Below are 21,951 nucleotides of genomic sequence, written 5' to 3'. Positions count from 1 at the left end.
CCTGATACATTATTTAAGTTAAAGAGAAAAATGTTCAGATATAAATGATTTAATTCCTTAATAAAATTTATGTGTTCAGGTATCTTTAATATTGCTATCATGTTTTAATAACTAAATAAATAAAATTAGAACAAGTTTTTTGATGTAGCTTGGTAGGTTTTCCCTCCATAGACCTAACCAAAATAACACATGCAATTATAGTGATCATTAAGGAACAGAAAAAAACATTCACAAGTTCAGAAAATGGTTTCAGACACATGGGTTTCCATCTGCTACCTGCTCTACTTTTAAAGTGCAAAACCCATATTATGGAAGAGTCTGTGAGCTGCATTCAGAATCTGAAAATCCATCACTGTCAGCTCTGCCACATGTAAATAGATTCCTCTATAGAATGGGATCATTTGTCTTAACCATTTCCCCCTGCCATTCCTACAATAAAATGTGCCTTTTTTGTTGCCAAAATCTTAAAAATTATATTTAAGTTTAGAAGAAGGGAAGTAAAGGCAGGGGGGCATTGGGGAACATCTGTAACATGGTCAACAATAAAAAGAAAGAAAAAATGAAAATATTCACACCAATAGAAGATATGCCTTGGTAGGATTTTGGTATGCTCTGGAAAGAAAGATTTTTAACATCAAGGGGTACACCACTGAAAATGGGCCTCAGGTTGCTGATCTCCTCTCTGCACTATTATTGTCCTCACAAATTGTTATCAAGAAAGTTGAAGCTCATACCCCGAATACCAGGGAAATGTGATGGCTGACTTTTGTGTTAAGGCTACAACTCAAGAAATTCCTAATGTACCAAGACTTTTAATATAACCGAACTCCATAAAATGGCCAAGGGAGAGTTACCAAACCTTTTGTAAAGCAATTTTACTAAAATTACAACCTACTGTCTTCCCTAGATCCAAATCAGATTGCTTAAGACAATTTGTAACAGAAAAAAAAAATGTTATCTGATGGTAAAAACTACAAGTGCCACCAAGAAAGATGCATATTAAATATAAAAAAAGGACTTTGGGGAGGGCCCAAATGGCTGCCTGGCACTTCCTAATCCCTCAAATTAACACTCTTGCAAGCATTTCACGTCACTGCCATGGAATTGACAAACTGACTTAAATAACAAAATTATCAGTGGGGTGATTGATTGAAATTAGCACAACAGAATATAATTAACATTTAACCTGTCAATCAAATAACCTGAATAAAACTATTAAGTTTATATATATTCTAGAGTCCTGGTGCATGGATTCATGCATGGGTGGGGTCACAGTCCAACTGCCAGTTTCGGCCCAATCCCTGCAGGCCTGGGATCACAGGATGTAGCAGTGTTGAAGCAGCAGGTGGCTGGGGAGGAGCCCAAGCCAGGGCTGGGTGCTGTGCTACCGCTCATCCTGGCCCTGCTGCACCTGCTGCCGCAACTGCTCAGTAGCACTGCCACAGAGGCGGGAGAGGCTTCCACTGCCACAGCTGTTCTCGCCAGCCATGAGACTGGCTTCTGGATGAACAGGGCTCCTGCTGTGGAAGCACACTGACCACCAGGGGGAAGCTCCTTTGTTGATCATCTGCCCCCTTGTGGACAGTGCGCATCATGGCGACCAGTCGTTGTCATTCTGGTTGTTCGGTCATAACGGTCACTTAAGCATATATCCTATCTAATAAAAGAGTAATATGCAAATTGACCATCACTTCAACACACAAGATGGCTGCGCCCATGTGGACACAAGATGGCCACCACAATATGGCCAGCAGGGTAGGGCAGTTGGGAGGGAACAGGCCTGCAAGGGAGGGCAGTTGGGGTGATCAAGCCAGCAGGGGAGGGCAGTAAGGGGTGACCAGGCCGGCAGAGGAGGGAAGTTGGGGGGGGACCAGGCCTGCAGGGAAGGGCAGTTGGGGGGGGGACCAGGCCTACAGGGGAGTGCAGTTAGGGGTGACCATGACTGCAGGAGAGGGCAGTTAGGAGTGACCAGGCCTTCAGGGCCAGGCTGTTTGTCCCTAACTGCCCTCTCCTGCAGGCCCAGTCACCCCCAATTTTCCTTCTATGCCAGCCTGGTCACCCCTAACTGCCCTCCCCTGCAGGCTTGATCACCCCAACTGCCCTCCCTTGCAGGTCTGGTCCCTCTGAACTGCCCTCCCCTGCTGGCCTGATTGCCCACAACTGCCCTCCCTTGCAGGCCTGGTCCCTCCCAACTGCCCTTCCCTGCTGGCCATCTTGTGGCAGCCATCTTGTGTCCACATGGGGGCAGCCATCTTTGAACACATGGGACAGCCATCTTGTGTGTTGGAGTGATGGTCAATCTGCATATTACTCTTTTATTAGATAGGATAGAGGCCTGGTGCATGGGTGGGGATGGAAGCCAGCTGGTTTGCCCTGAAGAATGTCCCAGATCAGGATGGAGGTTCCCTTGGGGTGTGGGGTGGCCTGGGCGAGGGGCCTGTGGTGGTTTGCAGGCCGACCACGCCCCCCAGTGACCCAAGCAGAGGCCCTGGGATATGGGATTTATTTATCTTCTATAATTGAAACTTTGTATAATTGAGTGGAGGCCTAGGCCCGCCAGGGTGTGCGGAAAGCTTGGCTTCCTCCATTGCCAGGGAAACCCAAGCCTCTTGCTCTCTCCGTGGCAGCAGCCATCTTGGTTGGGTTAATTTGCATACCCGCTCATGATTGGCTGGTAGGTGTGACTTGTGGGTGTGGCAGAGTGATGGTTAATTTGCATATTACTCTTTTATTAGCTAGGAAATATATATATATATATATATATATTTAAGTTTACTATTTTGGGGTAAAGTATCAATTTTCCAGAAGGTTCCTGTAAAACACAAATTCATCACCTGAAATATTCACTTAATACCTCATTTGTCACCACTCAGTGTTTCAGACTGTCTAGCATACTGAATCTCAGGACCCCTTAACACTCTTAAAATTTATTAAGGACCCCAAGGAGCTTTTGCTTATATGGGTGATAACTAACTTTATTCAAACTGAGAAATTTAAAAATATTTTTAATTTTAAAATAGCAATAATAAACCAATTACATATTAACATAAATTGTATGTTTTTAATGGAAAAAACATACATATTGTTTTATGTCTATTTCTGCATTTGATAGTGATGCTATCAGCTAGGAATGCCTGGGGACACTCACTTGGGCTTGTATTAATTGTGGAGCCCCTGCAAAATTTCCCCAACCAGAAAAAATGTTATGGCCAGATCAGTCCTTCTGATTCTTATTATGATTGCCCCATAGCAACAACCATCAGGGAACTTTGAAAAAACAAGGTTTATTAAGGGTACATGGTATGCCCAGGCCACACAGTGAGAAGGTTGCAGGTAGACAGAGAGATCTGTCTTTATTGGAGTAAGGGGTGAGGGCTTAAGGTCTAAAATTAAAGCACAGGAAGAGAAAAGCAAGGTCACTCAATTCATTAGTTTTCTAGGTTATCCAAGGTTAAAAGGAAAATTTCATGGGTGGGGACTACTGGGTCTATATCTAGTTTTGTAGCTAGAAGTATGTTTATTAGAGAGAAGGATGTCTTAGAAATGGATGCCTCCTGGGCAATCATAACATTAATGTAAGCCATTTATCTATATATTAACAGCATGAATAAAACTAAATAAAAGACAACCACTCTTAGATTTTGCCATAGAATGGTTCCCACTGTTGAGTTTTTCAAGCAGCTGTGTAGTTTGCTCCCCAAAGTAATTAAACAGCACAAACACAAGTAATCCAAATAGCAATGGAAAATATAGCTGCCCATCAGGCTTTGGATATGAGAATCACATCTACATATTCTTATCAATGCATTCATTAACATAGGTTTAATGATCATATTATTCAATTCTCATATTTAATAAAGGAACACTAGTTAGTTATTATCCCTGCTTCCATACAAAATGAGACTGTCAGGAGTAAAAAAGCTGATGACTACTCTAGCACATGACTAACTTCATAATTCAACATTGTTTTTTACATTGATTCATGTTTATGGGCCATGCATATTCAATAAAGTATTAAGCTCCTAGAGGGTATATGTTTTTCATTATTTCCCCAAAGCCCTTTGCTTTTTGTTACATATGTAGCAGCACCTTGATAAAGATTTGTTTCTACACAAATAATTCAAAATTTAAAGTATGAACTGAAAAATGGCATGTTCACTGTAATTTATAAAAATGTTAAGCTGTTTCATCACTAGGGCAAGATTAATGAGAGTACTTGGCAAAACTCTTTCACATAGATTTATAGAAAGCATTGATTTTGCTTTTCTTTCCTAAAAAACAACAAAAAATATAACTACTTTAGTTCAATCTAACCTTGAACAAAAGTTGTAACAAGGTATTGCTATCTTACACATTAAAATAACAAGTGGATTTTCATTAAATATAATGGATTCAGCAAATATGAATAAAAACTCCTTTAGTTATGCTGAATATATGACCAAAAAGAAATCCTAGTAAGAAAGTTTTAGGATCATAAACAATATTAATTGAAAGTCTGTACACTACATATCTCAAAACTAAATGTTAAAGTGACTTAACTAAATAATTTAACATACTCTAGCTAGAAATCAATTCTCTCGCAAGCTTGTAAATATTTCCTTATTTTTCTTTTAATCAATATGTAGATATTTATTTAATCATTTTTCTTTAACTGAAATTATTTCCATATGGTGTTGATGCAAATTCATTCCCAACCCTGTTTTAAAGGGCTTCCCTTCCTTCTCAGACTTCCCAGTATGCTCTGAGAGTTCTAATTTGTATGATTAACACACACTCTCTCTCTTACACAGTTTTATGACTTTATTGTCAATCAGTTGTTAGTTTTCATTCATATTTATGTCTACTTTTTAAAATGATGACATACATAGCTAAAGAATGTATAGACCTCGTTTAGTGAATCTTTATGTTCATTGCTGGAGAACCACACACAGATACAGCAGGAGACATCCTTATTCCCTTGCCTGATGTAAATATGAATGTCTGATGTTCCCATCTACTTTTTCAGATCTCGTTTAGTCCAAGGGTCATGCTGCTTAAAGCCCACTCCATGAATGTGCTTGTGAATGTTGATGGTATAGTCTCTGGTCACTATAGACCCTTCTCACCACCTTCTTTGCAAGAGCCACTCTGCCAGGTCCAGGATGAACAGGACACTCTGCTGTACTCAAATGTTTTATTAAACCTTTCACCCTTTGAAACCTGTCACCTTTTATGAAATCTCTTCTTTCTCCATCAACTCATCATAATCTACCTAAAAAAAGAGTAACATGCTAATTGACTGTACTTTCGTGATGCCCACCAGCTAATCAGGAGTGAGTATGCAAATTAACCAAACAAAGATGGTGGGTTAATTTGCATACACAGGTGCAGAGGAACAACAGGGGATGGGGTGGGTCGCTTGTGTCATCGCCATGGTGATGACGCAGGCGTTCTGCACCACCCCAATTGCTCCAGGCCTCTGGGCAGCATGGGAAGGCAGAAAGGCGGCTCCGGGCCGAAGTGGAAAGACTTTTCTGGCCAGAGCTAAGGCGGTGCCGGCAGCCAGAGGAACGAAGGCCCATTCTTGCACGAATCTTCATTCGTGGATCAGGCCACTAGTTACATATAAAATGTTATCATAAAACTCCTTGATACTCAAATTACAACTTATATTTATAAAAAAGATATATGAAAAACCCTGCCTCTGTTTTTAAAGCTATTTTGTGAGATCCAGTTCCTATCTCTAATAATTTCTGCTCATTTTCAACTGATTATTTAGCTACTCTACTTCATTCACTGAAGAATTGTCATCAGGCTCAGTCTTCCTTTGCACATCAAGAAAGTTATGCTCTCCTCCCCGCTTTATAATTCTTACATCACCTTTGTTTTCCCCCTGTACTCTGTTCACCACCCTTTTCCATCCATTTTCTATCATCAGAAATTTTTCTAACTTTGAAATCACTAAATCAGATAATCTGATTTTTTCCATTTTAGTCACTCAGGTACTTTTGTCATACCTATTCATTCATATCATTAAAATCTCCATCTGAGGAACTCTGCTTTTTCCTCTTTCTCAGCTAACACTTGACTTCTCTACCTTGGGCCATAGATTTAAAGATATATTGTCCATCACCCAAGTCCCTTATTCATTATGTATCTATCCTTTTCTCCTGAATACCCTATACCTGGTTGAATTCTGGTATCATTCAGCAGTCTCCTAGGGTGTCCTGTCTTCAACCTTCTCTCTTCATTCAATAATTATAGAATGAAAATATAATCACATTCATTTCCTTGTTAGAACTTACCAATGGCTTTTTATCACTTTTAGCATAAAGTTCAAATTTTATGTGGCTTTCAAATAACATTGTGACCTGAACCCCATCAAACTTATCTATTCATCTTTGCCACTGACTTTTGTTCATTCTTTATTTCTCCTCAGCGCCTTTTTGTTTACTCCTCCTCATACCTATTACTTTATTTTGATTTCTCTTTACTTCCCTAGATCAGAATTATCCAGATCTCAGCTTAAACATCAATTTATCTAGGATGCCTTACCTCAAACATCATTCCATAGATACCTCTGCTGTATGACTACATAACACTGAGGCACCACAAATATTCTTGTGAAATGTTTCTTCTCCCCACTGGAGGGTAAGTTCCTTGAAGATATAGGTATGGGGCACACTGATTCCAGCCGCTGCTTGTTTGAGAGATTTTAGCAAAGTCTGAAGCCAAAGCTAGGACAGACCATTAATATGGAAAAGCCACTGCAAATAGCTTGGGTGGGGCTGCAAATTGGATGGGGTGGGGTCTCAGGGAATCAACAGGGCAGAGAAAACAGTGTGAGACAGGTTGGTGGTGACTCAGATATGGTGCCTGACAGTCAGATCTGCAACTGGGGACAATGACCCCTGTGAGCATCCCTGTCTTGGAGAATGCCTCTCCCCAAATTCTTGCTCCTATGCCAGACAATCCAGTTCCTTCTCATATGTCCCTTTGTCCCCACAAGCTCTGCTCCAGCACTTGAGCTCAGAGGGATCAAGCCCAACTAAGTTAATGTGTCAGCCCTTTAAGAGGAATTCCTGGGCTTTCAGCAGCTTCTGTGTAACTCAGCCACAATCCCTACTGGTTTTTACAGCCCAAAATTACAGAAACCTATATTTTCAGCCCTGAAAATCTGGGCTGGGGGTCTGGTGTGGGGCTGGGTCACTTTGCTTCTCAAGGAAGGCCTCCACAGCAGAGATATCCCTCACAATTAAACACACACACACACACACACACACACACACACACACACACACACACGTGTCAGACCAGCCTGTTTTGTGCCTCCACGCCTCCTACCAGCCTCAATGTGCTTTCTTCTTTATTTTTTCAGTTGTTTGATTCCATTCAACCAGATTTCGTGTGGTTCTGAATTATAATTGTTCTGTACTTGAACTATAATTTTGATGTGGTTGTGGGAGGCAATGAGTATCGGTGTTTACCTATACCTCCATCTTGGCTCTCCAACTACACTATCCTTATATTAATTGTGAAATATTAAATGCTTTTACTATTAGACTGGTAAAAGGCAAGTTTGCTCATTCTTACACCTTCTATTCAGCATTATACCAATGATCCTAGACTATGTAATAAAGCAAGAAAAATAAATGAAAAGAAAAGGGAAAGGAAATGAAATAAAGGGGAGTTTAGGGAAGGAAAGCAAAGAAAAGCAAATGAAAGAAAAGAAAAAGCATTAGGTCTAGAAAAGAATAAATAATATTGCTATTGATAGATGACATACATGCCTATGCAGAAAATCCTAAATGTAGAAAAAACTATTAAAGCAAGAAGTGAACAATACAGGTTTGATATTCAAAAATCAATTATCTATATATATATAAAAGCCCAGAAACTGAAATGGTGGAATGACCAGAACAACCAGAATGACTGGTGGCTATGACACGCACTGCGGCAGCCAACCAGCCTGATCCGGGCCCCGATTGGCCCCCAATACCCTCATTGGGGGTGGGGCCGGCCAGCCAACCACCTGCAACCCCTCCCCCCTTCCAGATGGGCCCAATGGACGGTAGGCTGGCCCGACCCCACCGGTGCATGAATTCCTTATATACTAGTAGAAAAAGAATTGAAGATAAATATTTTTTAAATGGACCATTTACATTGGGGTCAAAATATAAAATACTTAGGAAACTGGAAGGGAAAAAGGGGGGCACCCATAATATTCCCAACAATAAAGATCTTTTTAAAAAAGGATGTATAAGAGTTTCATTGCTACCATTTATCAGATGCAGAAAGCTTTCATCAATTCCAAATTGTCTGAATGATTTTTATATCAAATGGGCATTTCTCTTGTAATGAATCTGAGAATAAAGAAAAATATTGTATTTATACACATTTTAGTATTTTGTGTAACATTAATTTATTATATGTCTAACATTTCATTTTATGTAATTCCCAATCATACTGAAAACCTTTTAACATTTCTTATAATGTAAGTCTAATGGCAAAGAATCTGCTAAGCCTTTAGTTATGTTAAAACATCAAAATTTTAAAAAAATAAAGAAGGAATATTTTTTAAAAAGAAAAAAGAAATGGCAATTTATAGGCATCCTCTAATTTAAGCACATAGTATGGCAATGTCAAAAATATTTTTAATTAAAATAGTAAGTTCTCATGCTCAAATCAACTTTGAAAATTCAGAGATAAATGGTCATAAATGCATATCTTTCTTTTTCTATCCCTGACATTATTAGCAGTCCCTGTTTTATCCCAGAGTTCAAATGAAACACCACAATGTGCAAAATTAAACATTTCTTCATAATCTAGAAGCTACTATCTAAGCTATTCACTCTGAAGAGCTTCCTTATATGTGCTTTCTATAGGCCCTTGCATATCCCTTCACTTCTAACTCTTAATGCTCTTGGCATAACTTTATTATTGTTATAGACCCTTCTATGTGCTATACTATGCTTTTTCCTCTGTCTGGAATCAGACTTTTTAGTGGTTTACCCAGTGACTTCCTAGTGCTTCTCCTCCAAAGGACTATAGCATGTCATCTATTCCATGACACCTCTTTGAACAGAGTTACTCACTCTCTTTCCTAGACTGTTTCACATCTACACTAATAAAAGAGTAACATGCTAATTGACCATACCTTCATGACACCCACCAGCCAATCAGGAGTGAGTATGCAAATTAACCATTAAAGATGGTGGGATAATTTGCATACACAGGCGCCTAGTGGCCGGGGGCAGGGATGGATGCTTGTGTCATTGCTATGGCTACGACGCGGGCGTTCTGCACCACCCCAGCTGCTCCTGGCCTCTGGGCAGCATGGGAAGGTGGAAAGGCAGCTCTGGGCTGGAGCGGAAAGGCAGCTCCGGCCAGAGCGAAGGCGGTGCCAACAGCCAGGGGAAGGAAGGCCCATTCTTGCATGAATCTTCGTGCATCGGGCCTCTAGTTTATACAGAGTAGCATATTTGCATTTATTAACCTGATGATATTAGTTAATATCTATCTACTTTTCTATATTTTCTTTCCTTTATATTGTGTCAAGAGTGCTTAATAAAGCCCTTGGTTTATAATGAAAACTTAAATTGCCTTTTCTTTCTTTGAGCATTCAGTACTTTCCCTTTTTTCCCCCTTGCTTTATTTTTTAATTGTTTTCATGTGAGGGTGTGACAGTCAATTAGCATATCCCCCTTTTTTAGATAGGATATCTACATTTTCTCTGATTAATTCTTTTTCATTCTATGTCATTTGCATTAAAAATAGGTGTTTTTTTTTTACATAGTCTCTTCTTCAAATAACAAAATCTCATAGGGATTGTGCCTTTTTTTTTTTTTTTTGCCTGTTTGAGTGTTGTTATTGAGGCTTTTTTCCTCCAGACATATAACTGAGTTAGTGACAAATATTTGTTTAGTGAAATAAAAAAAATTTATATGGAAAAATGTAAGAAAACATAGTTCCAAAAGGATGAATAAAAGAAAATATCCTTGTCAAAAACTACTTCAACACATAAGGTTTATAGTTTCCTCCAATGGTTAATTATAAAGCAATTAATTATTGCTTTATAATTAAAAAGCTTACTACTAAAATTATTTCAAACTTAATGATTATAAAAGATAAATTACAAACCTACAAATATATTTCACTTGAAATCTACTGTCAGGTTTGCAATAGAAATTTCTTAAATGTGAACACTTAAAATTTCTCTCTAATTTTCCTGACAGGTTGCTTTTCTCCCCAAAACTGTTATCCAATTTGGTTATGCTTAAAACCAAATTGAGAGAAAAGTACAAATATTTATTTGCATTTTTTACAATATAAAATTGATTTTTATCTATTCCACAGTGAAAAAAAAATAACATCTATTTAACACAATTCTATTTCTAGGTGTGTATTAGAAAAGTTAAAAGTGAAATCAGCCCTAGCTGGTTTGGCTCAGTGGATAGAGCATCGGCCTGTGGACTGAAGGGTTCTGGGTTCAATTCTGGTCAGGGGCACATGCCTGGGTTGCTTGCGGGCTCGATCCCCAGTAGGGGGAGTGCAGGAGGTAGCCAATCAATGATTCTCTCTCATCATTGATGTTTCTATCTCTCTCTTTCTCCCTCTCATTTCCTCTCTAAAATCAATAAAATATTTTTTTAAAGTGAAATCAATAATGCTATTGTTAATTCATTGTTCAATCTTTTCTCAGTCTATGTGGGCTGCCATAACAAAATACTACAAGACTGGTAGCTTATATATAGCAGAAATTTATTTCTCACAGTTCTGGAGGCTGGAAGTTCAAGAACAGGATATCAGCATAGTAGGTGAGGACCCTCTTCAGGTCATTGACTTATCTTTGTATTCTCATATGGTAGAATGGCTGAGTGCTTTGGGGATCTCTTTTATTAGAAGAGATCATTATTATGACCTAAGTATCTCCCAAAGACCACCACCTACAAATACCATCACCTTTTAGGGTAAGGATTTCAACAGGTGAATTTGAAGTGAACGGGACACAAACATTCAGGCCATAGCAAATAAAATAGGGTACATTTTGCAGTTTATCTGTTTAATGGGGTAGTAACAGCACTGGTTGAAGTCTTCTCATCAGTACTTACTAGTTATACAAACTTGAGCACTTTCATAACCTCTCTAGTTCAACATTTTCCTCTCTAATATGGAGTTACAAATATCAAATGCATGGAATGATAACTAATAGATGTGAAATGTTTAAAAGGCTCTTTGTAAATAAAGGGTCTATTAATATAGTCCGTATTTTTTATTTATCTGATATAGTGATGCTTTGAGATGCCGATCTATTTCAATTCACTTTTTTCAATTTCTTTTTCTTTATCCCATAAAACATCTCCACTTTTTAGCAGCTAGTTCTAAAAATTATCTATTTGCAGCAAAGTCTTATTTCATTTGGACTTTGCTGCTTGATCTGTTATGCCTACTATACCTCTTATATGAGCCTAAGGTATATGTGCAATTTCATAAAAATTGCTGAGATGCTTTTGTGAAGAGGATTTTTCAAAACCTGTAATCTTCTATATGATTACAGTAATAAAAAATAAACTATCTAGTTTCTATGCATCTTATTCATATTTTGAAATAACTTTTCTCAGATTTCCATTAATTCTGTGTTTATGCTAATTATCAGGTTCTGTCAGCCAAGCAATAGAGATTGCAGAGAATAACAAACAATAAAGAGTTCAGTCCATTAACTTTGGTAATATTTATGATTATCTATAACCTGTGGATTTGGGAATATTTAGTTCATTTAAGACCCCCTGTGAAGCAAAAACTGGTGATATGTGCAGGGGCCAAGCAGCAGAGGTCCGGTGCAAAGCAGGCCACTGTGTACCGCAGTAGCTAGGGCGGCAGCGCACACTGAGAGCCCAGCCTTTCCTCCTTGTGTCCAGCTGTTCCTCTGTATGTCTCAGCTGTGCTGGTCTCTGGGTGAGGTGAAACCAAAAAAGGACTTTTGTGCCCAGGAAGCTTGTCACTCACACCACTCTTCTCTTCCCCAGTTAGAAGGAGTTAAGAGTTCAAATGTTTATATTAACATACTTTAATGCTTATAGAAGAAGGCTTTGTTTATTTTTTGTTAATTGAATTATATTTTAACTATTTTCCTTATGATTTGTAATATGTTAATGTTTTCTAAGAATATATAATATACTGCATGACTCATGACAATTTTTCTTATCTTCCTCTTTAATTAGTCTTTTCAACTGTAAAATTTACACTTTATAAATGACTACCAGGTACTTATCTTTTAATTATAATTTAAGACACCCATTTTTCTTACCAGCATGGAGTAGCTATTGTTAACATTAGTGATATTATTACTTTACTAATATATTATTTATCATTTTTCTTAAATTTAAAAAATATATATTTTATCACCAGTTATCCCCTCTATGCCCTCTTCCACCTCCACCCATCCACCTTCATCCCTTCAATCACCACACTGTTGTCTATGACCATGCGTTCTCTCTCTCTTTCCTTTCTTTCTTGCTCAATCCTGCTACTCCTCCCAACTCCTCCCTAGCTCCCCAGAGCTGTCTGCCTGCTCTCTATCTAAGATGCTTTGGTCTAAACTACAGACAATTAATACTACTTTTTTTCTGGTTTCTCTTTGACTTACTTTTTCTTGCCCTCAATTTTTCTTTGATGTATTATTTAGGTTTTTTAATATTAACCGTACAGCTCACTGGTGCTGAGCCAAATAACTGAGAAGTCAATATTTTTTCCAACAATTCTTAGGCCACAGGCAGAAAGCTACCCAGAGGCAGCTTCAGAGTAAGTTTTGAGCTATAGTAGGAAAGGCTAAATTTCCCCTCTGGGTTAGGATATGCCTCTGGACAATGTGATTTATTGGCATATGTAGCTATCATTGATGCGATAAGGAAAAGTTTTTTTTTTTCCAGAAGGCAGAAAACCACTCTGAGAGGATCACTTCCATCATCCTGATTGACAGCGTGGGGCAGCTTAGCCCAGAAGCCTGCAATGCTGGCTTGAGGGATGCAATGATGCAGGCCAAGTGAAGCTATTCTTCCTTCCCCAGTGCAGTTATTCTCGGGTTTTTTGCTTGACTGTGTGGCTCAAGTTTCTTATGTGAACCCCAGGGCTGAGATGCTTTTGTGAGCTGTTTTTGTTCATGGATCACTGTCTAATTATTGAACTTTTTTCAGGGACAAATGCTGGGATCTCCCACTTGGTGATCTTGTAGACATCACTCTGCAAATCCTAAATGCATATTTCTTTAGATCAAAAGACATATGTTTTTGGTTATATTGTCTACAGATTTAAATTGTGTAGTTAGCATTCATACCTGACTGAATTTTAATGTAAACCATTAAAATTGAGTTCACAGTAATGTTAACATATGTAAGCCATGTAAATAATTCTCAGACATGTCCATCAGGAATGTTTTCAATTTTGACTTTCAGAGAAACTCTAGGCCCCCGATGTGAAACTCATATTTTAATGCATGTAATTTGAAGACTCTATTGAATATTAGACAATTATAAATGGACTAAAATGTTGCCTCTTTCAGTTATTTTAAATCAGCTATTTCCTCCTGCTTAGCAAAATAGAATAAAAAATATTATCTGGATTCAAGACAAAATTACACCTGCATATAATATTTTCCTACCATAGAAATTTTAACATGTTAAATAAATTTTATGATATCAATTTCCTAGTGGTCTCATTTTTTAGATATTTTTCACTGCTTGGTACCTACTTAAGAAAAGCATAACTGCCTTGAACATTATTCAATTGTCCTCTTCTCATGGTTACAATAATTTAGAAGTGCTTTTGATTTAAAGTAATGGTGAATTCATGTATCTGGATAGCTCCTAAACTAAACTGACTAACTCAATCACTCAATAATTATCAATTTGTCACCTGATTTTTGCCTTTCTCTAAATTAGGGCCAAAAATAAATAATGAAAACATAACTTATGAACACAGCAAAAACTATTGTGGATATCTCCTTTCTTAAGAAGCATTAGCCTGGGCTGGGTCTCTCAGTTCACTCAAAAATTTGTATCTATTGCATTCCTACCATACTGGTGCAGCCACTATGGAAAACAGTACAGAGTTTCCTCAAAAAATTAAAAATGAAACTGCCATTTGACACAGTGATTCCACTTCTGGGAATATACCCTATGGGAGCATTACTTATAATAACTAAGATTTGGAATCAGCCCAAGTGCCCATCAGTAGATGGATGGACAAAAAAGCTGTGATATATTTACACTATGGAATACTATGCAGCTATAAAAAAAGAAGGATCTCTTACCCTTTGAGATAGCATGGATTGCCCTGGAGAGTATTATGCTAAGTGAGATAAACCAGTCAGAGAAAGGTAAGTATCACATGATCTAACTTACATGTACAATGTAATGAATAAAATAAACTGATGAACAAAATAGGTCCAGAGACATTGAAGTATGGAGCAGACTGACAAATCTTAGAGGAAAGAGGGGTGGGTGGATGAGAATAGATTAACCAAAGAATTTATATGCATATATGCATAACTCATAGACACAGGCAATAGTGCAGTAGGCCTTGGAGCGTGGAGGGGGTCACTGGGAGGATAAAAGGGCACATCTGTAATACTTTCAACAACAAAGATACATTTTTAAAAAATGTATCAATTGCATAATATATTTTTGAAGACTGAATAAAATAGCATGTGTGAAAATATTGAGCACATGATAAAAAATAAATTGTATTCATGAGGCCCGGTGCATGAAATTCTTCCCCAGGGGGTTGTGTCCCTCAGCCCAGCCTGCACCCTCTCCCCTTGGACATTCCTCTCACAATCCTAACCACTTGCCCGCCTGCCTGCCTAATTGTCCCTAACCACTCTGCCTGATAGCCTGATAGTCCCCTAACCACTCCCCTGCCTGCCTGATTGATGTCTAACTGCTCCCCTGCCAGCATGATCATTCCCATCTGCCTTCCCCTGAGGGGCTGAGGGCACTGAGGGACTCAGGCTGGATGTGAGGGGACTGGGGGACTGAGGCTGGATGAGGTAGGCCTAAGGGGACTGGGCGCCACCATCTTGTGGCTGTCATCTTGTGAGGGTGTGGCAATCAATTAGCATATTTCCTCTTTATTAGATAGGATGATTTCTTCTGTTATTTCCCACTTTTTCATCTCCAAGTCATCCATTTTCATTTCTTTTTTTTTTCTGTTAGTTTGTTTAAAGTATTACATATGTCTCCTTTTTTTCCCGATTGACCACCCCAGGCATCCCACCCTCTAGGACAAGCCCCCACTGCCCCAGTGTCTGTGTCCATTGGTTATGCTAATATGCATGCACTATGTTGGAAGGTCTGTTCAGGGTTACCTTGTCTCTGGATCTGTTTTTGTTCATCAGTTTATGTTGTTCATTATATCCCATATATGAGTGAGATCATGTGATATCTTTTTTCAACTGTCTTATTTCACTTAGCATAATGCTCTCCAAATCTATCCATGCTGTTGCAAATGTAAAAGTTCCTTCTTTTTTATACCAGCATAGTATTACATTGTGCAAATGTACCAAAGTTTTTTAATCCACTCATCTGCTGATGGGCACTTAGGCTGTTTCCAAATCTTAGCTATTGTAAATTGTGCTGCTATGAACATAGGGGTGCATATATCCTTTCTGATTGGTGTTTCTGGTTTCTTGGGATATATTCCTAGAAGTGGGATTACTGGGTAGAATGGGAGTTCCATTTTTAGTTTTTTGAGGAAACTCCATACTATTCTCCACAGTGGCTGCACCAGTCTGCATTTCCCCCAGCAGTAAAGGAGGGTTCCTTTTTCTCCACATCCTTGCCAGCACTTGTCGTTTGTTGATTTGTTCATGAGAGCCATTTCATTTATTATTGGCAAAGGGTATATTTTTTTACTGATACCCTATGTCACATTTTTTTCATACCTTTGCTATTCTATTTAGATTGTTTCAGCCAAATTAGAAAATTGGTGAATTCTGCTAAAAGGTATTTTGTTATGTTATACAGTATAATTCTATAACATTATTTTTACTTTTTAAAAAAGAAATTACTGTGTTAAATAATGCACTTTTTCAGCCTAGAATATTCATTTTCCATAATTTGTCATTTCAGTCCATTGCCAAGGAAACAAAGATAGTGAACTGAGATGTGTCACCTGCCTGAGGTTCTACTGCAAATTGGTGACAGAAGGATTAAATTCACAACCTCAAAAAATTCAGTGAGAAGTTTTGTTCAATTGTATCAGAATAGAAGACAAGAAAAAATATCTCTGTCGATTATTTGCCAAGATCTAAATCAGAGCATTGCCGACTTCTGAGATAAGCTGCCCCATTCTGTCAATCAAGATGATGGAAGTGATCCTCTCAGAGTGATTTTTTCTGCCTTTTCCTTATCACATCAGTGAGATCTACAGATGCCAAGAAAACATATTGTCCAGAGGCATATCCTAACCCAAAGGGGCAACTTAGCCTTTCCTACTTTAGCTCAAAACTTACTCTGAAGCTGCCTTGTGGCCTAAGAATTGTAGAAAAAAAAATGTAGACTGTATGGTTAACATTAAAAAAACCTAAGCAATACATCAAAGAAAAATTGAGGGCAGGAAAAATAAACCAAAGAAACTAGAAAAAGTTAGTATTACTTGCCTGTAGTTTAGACCAAAGCATCATAGATAGAGAGCAGGCAGACAGCTCTCAGGGGGTGGGGATGAGTTGAGAGGAGTAGCGGGATTGAGCAAGAAAGAAAAAAAGACACAGAGAGAGAGAGAGAATGCATGGTCATGGACAACAGCATGGTGCTTGAAGGGGAAGAAGTGGATGGGTGGAGGTGGAAGAGGGCATAGAGGGGAAAACTGGTGATAAAAATGTTTTTTAAGAAAAATAATAAATAATATGTTAGTAAAGTAATAATATCATTAATGTTAAAAAATAACTGCTCCATGCCAGCAATAAAATGGGTGCCTCATATTATCATTAAAAGACAAGTATTCATTTATAAGGTGTAAATTTTACAGTTGAAAAGACTAATTAAAAAGGAAAATATGAAAAATTGTCATGTCATGAGGTATATTATACATTCTTAGAAAACATAACATATTACAAATCATAAGGAAAATAGTTAAAATATAATTAAAAAACAAACAAAGGCTTATTCTATAAGGATTAACATACATTAATACAAAAATTTGAAGTCTTTCCAGCCAGCCTGAAGTTTTCATGTTTCCTCGGAGACAGGGAAAGATAGGTGATTGAAACTATTAAGTTCTTGAGAAATGGTAAATTGCATGAGGAAGTACCAGAGTGAGGTCTAAAAGATATTCATGTGAAGAAGCATAATCAGTGACCAAAGAAGTCGAACTAGAGGATGAGAAGAACTCTCATTCAGTTATTCAGGTTGAGTGGGTAAGACGCATACTGCGAACTTCTAAGATATGAACTGAAAGCGATAAACAATAAAAACAAATGACAAATTCTTTAGGAACTACAATGTCATTATTAGCTTCTCTGTGATGAAGAAACTGCCTTTAACTTGGATCTAAAGAAAATCACTGTTTAAAACCATACTGGAGTGCAGGAACAAACATAGAAACTAAAATGAAGAGTTCTCAAAGAGAATGGAACTAAAAATTCATTTACAGAAACAAGCACTTGAAAAGTAACATTGGTAGAAAACAAACTACTGGAGGAATTAGTTAGTTATATAGTCTGTTATGTGTGAGTGAATGTACATGCAGTATTATGATAATAACTGCAAGAAGCTCCCAACAAGGAAGAAACGGCTTTTATAAAGACCTTGTAATACAAGAATAGTTTGGAACCCAGACTAGAGTATCAGCTGAAAAGACAGCAAAATCTACTAGTAACTGCGTTCTACACCAAAACTGCAACAATGTTCTTAGATAAATTTGACCAAAATTGATGAGGTATTAGTTTTTAACAGAGCACTGTGAGTTTTTATTGTTTTATGTATCCTTCTATAACTGTATAACTCTTATTTATTTTGGTTATTTTTCGTATAATCCTCTTCAATTAATTACTCAGTGAATGAATAAATGCATGAATAAACAAATAGTTGGTTCTCAGTGATAATGTACATTATCTTCTTATAGCTCAGTGAGACCTGGTGATGCAGCAGGTCCATGGAAGCTAACAAAATTTGAATTGGACACTGGACATGTACAGTTTCGTGCCTTTTCTCCTTTTGGAAATTGAATAAATTTTTCATAGAGAAAAACTTTTTCTTAATACCTCACAAGAGAATAACTGATCCCATTCTTTCCATCATACCACACATCCAATCTATCACAATATCCAAAAGTTTCTCCTTCAAAATGCTTCATTTTCCTTTTTTTAGTATTTACACTTGTTCCAAGTTAACTGAAGTTCTTGTCATTTTACTTCTAACCAATTCTGAGGGTCACTAAACTGATATCACTCATATAACAGAGTAAATAAAATTTGTGTGTTGCACTGCAAACAGTTTAGCCTTCCTAAGATCTGCTTTCTCACCTCTTCACTATTCCAACAGTTGACTTAATTAGCCCATTTCTTATAGAATGAAGTGAAAATGCATTGAAGAATCATTTAGGTTTTATTGCCTTATCTCCAAAATGATTTTACAAGTTGCCCCCTTTATTTAAGCTAAATATTCACATTTGGCAATTAACATATGCTATGTGGAACTGTTTTCCTTTCTGAATAATTTAACAAGTTTTTAAATTTTATTTTTAGAGATCATTCTCATTAATCCAGAGAATTTGATAGACAAATAATATTAAATTAGTAAAAGTATTTACAGCATACAACAGTAGAGAAGAGAAATGAACTAAACAATGATGGTAGTGTGGGTAAGAATTAAGTTAACATAATATACAGATGATGTCTTATAGAATTGTACACTGGAACATATCTACTTTTATTAGCCAATATCACCCCCGTAAATTCAATAAAATTATAAAAAAAGAACTAAGGTAATAAGGCTGGTAAACCTCAAAGGTAAAGTTATTTTTATTGTTCAACATTTTTAGTTCTAAACACGTTTGCTATTGTTTTCATTTGTTTGACTTTCTAGTGCTCATTGTTTTGTTTTGTTTTGTTTTTTTCATCAAATTCTTCATAGAAATTGTAAAACCCTTGTTAGACACATGAGGCATATGCATGATGTAATAGTCTTTGTCTTTTGTTTTTTGGTGTGGTGGTAGTAGAGAGACCTACCTCCTCTGAGCACCATTCTCTACCTCCAAGCTGTACTGATTGATGTCCAGATCCATTACACTGGAGATTTTCTACCACTTACAGGATATATTGCTTCTTCTTGTTTTGTTTGTTGTTGTTTTCAGTTTGTTTGCTTTTAGTGCAACGTAACTCCAGTAGCTTTTTGAAAAAGAGCCTAAGAGGCAACATTTTTGCAGAGCTGCATTTATGGAAATGCTTTACTCTATGCTCATACTGGATGGATAATACTGGAAGTTTATAAACTATGATGTTGGAAATAAATGTCTTTTAGATTTTGAAGGATCTTCTTTACCTTTTAACTTTCAGGTTTACTTTGATAAGTTAACACCATTATTTAACTTAATTCTCTAAGTTTAAACTCTCTCTCTCTCTCTCACAGCTTTTGAGATATTTAATTTTTCTCAGAAGTTTCAAAATGTTGTGCAAATTATAACTAAATATGGATAATTTTGAAATAATTTGTCCAGGTTCTCAATGAGCTCTTGGAACTGGACATTGCATGTACCTCAATTCTGGAAATTTTAAAATATAATTTCTCTCACTATTTCCTCCCCAGCGGTTTTCAATTCCCCTGGAATTTTTATTAGTAGGATTTTTAGATTCCCAATATCTTCAAGTCTCTTAAAATTTCTTGTTTTTACCTCACCATCTAGTTCCTTCTGCTTTTTCATTGATGTCAGAAAATGTCTCTTCCAAGACTTATATTTCAGCTAACAAATTATAAATTTCAAAAGCACACTTTATCATGTCTGATTGTTTATGACCATTCTTGTTTTAAGAATTAAAGAGATTTCTTCTGTTCTCTGCATTTATCTTTGTCCCCTTCATGTTCATTTTGTTTGATGTAGATTTCCTCAGATATGTAACAAGTCTTGGCTATACTTTCCTAATAGCCTATGTGGCCTGAAGAAGCTATCTGGAAGCTCCATTAGCCTGCATGGACAGTGCAAGAGAATGAGACTCAATATAAAAAGACGGGGTGGGGACCTCCAAATATTGTTGCTCATAAATGTTTCTCTTGGCCTATCATCATCTTCAGGGAAGAACTCAGCATTCTCCTAACTGGAGATATAAGCCTGTGTGTACTCATGTCCTGGGATTTAAATATGGGACAACTGTTTGCTTACATTTTTAATATATAGAATTTGACTGAATTTGTCTGCCTTTCTTCACCCTATGAATTATTTAGAGGGTTCTGGGGCCCCAGTGTCTCTCAGATTTAATGTCTCAAGATTACAAAAGTCTCCTTTCTACAATGTGCACTGAGGTAAGGTTGGTTTTCAACAGATCCTTTCTCTTTCAGCGCCTCTCTTCCCTCCCACACTCTGGAGTTCTTTGTGTTCATTCTATGCACATGTGCAGGTTCTGAGTGAGAAACTGACTTTGTCCTCATGGGCATCCTCCCTGTCAAAACTCAGAGTTCTGTTTAATTTTCTCCATTATATTGGTTCTCAATGTCCCTTTATGTCATAATTTCATTAATGTGTGTGTTTTAACATTTATTGTCTTCAATTCTTCTTTTATTCATCCTTGTGTATTTATACTATTTTAAAATCTAGTTCAGTCGTGTTAGTGTTTTTATTTGTTCGTATGTAGGAACGGAGCTTAATCTCCTAAATTTAGATAAAAATCCTGGTGATGTACTTTAAATGGAAGAAAGTTTTAAGAAAAGAAAATATAAAGGGTAGTGAAGGAGGTCATCAATGAAAGAAATGACTTTGCATGGGAAGATATAACCCAAAGCAGTGTGGCCATGTGGTGAGGATTAGGACACTTAACGAGCTTTCATTTTGACTGGTAAGAGACATGATTGACCTAAATACCTCACAGTTACAGGTCATCTCAAGATGAATTCCCAATATCAGAAGCCTGATTATAATGCTAGATTCTAATCTTTGAGCGGTATTTAAATACTACACTTCTGAGAATATTTGTTGGCGCTTTCTATGACAACTTACCCCAGACAAATCAAGGTAACTAGAATGCTCAGGCCTAGTGTGATATCAATAAAAAACCCTGGATGGTGTGGAAAAGTAGGTTGTGGGAGGTTCTGGCCTTATTGTTGAAAAACCCAATATACTAGCATTTAGATAATGACCTTTAAAATCCAAGTTTTCATAAGAGCTAGTTAGATAATCACTGAACTAGAGGAATGTAACAGCCTCTAAATTGGTCTTTGAATTCAATTTTGCCCATTTGAAGTTATTCTATGTTTTATTGCCAGAGCTTCTCATAAAGCAATGGTCTTCATATACGTAGAAAAATATGTGAGCAAACATTCTCAATAAATGTATATTTTATTTCTTGTAAAATGGGGAATAACCATAGCTCTTATGGCTTCATGTACATGTGACAAGCAATTACACAGGGACCTGCACTTAGAAGATCTTAATTTAATGCTCAGTTTTTGCCATCTTGGAATTATTAAGAGTTTTTGGATTAAAAGATCCCCACATTTTCATTTTATATTGAGACTTGCAAATCATGTAACTGGTCCTGTCCCTACCTCATATATAGGAAATAAATGAAGTAGCACAGTGCCTTGTAGATGGTAATCCTTCAGTAATGCCAGGTGCCAGCCTTATTTGGATAATTGGTAGTAGTAGTACTAACAATAGTAGTATTAACAGCAGTAGATTAAGAATAGCACTTTATTTGGTAGCACTCAATTACACATTGCTCATTACTCACTCATTCTTTAACATAGAAGCATTTGTTATTTCTTA

This window comes from Plecotus auritus, assembly GCF_963455305.1.
Source record: "Plecotus auritus genome assembly, chromosome: 3".
Lineage (NCBI taxonomy): Eukaryota > Metazoa > Chordata > Mammalia > Chiroptera > Vespertilionidae > Plecotus > Plecotus auritus.
Note: the sequence above shows the minus strand (reverse complement) of the source record.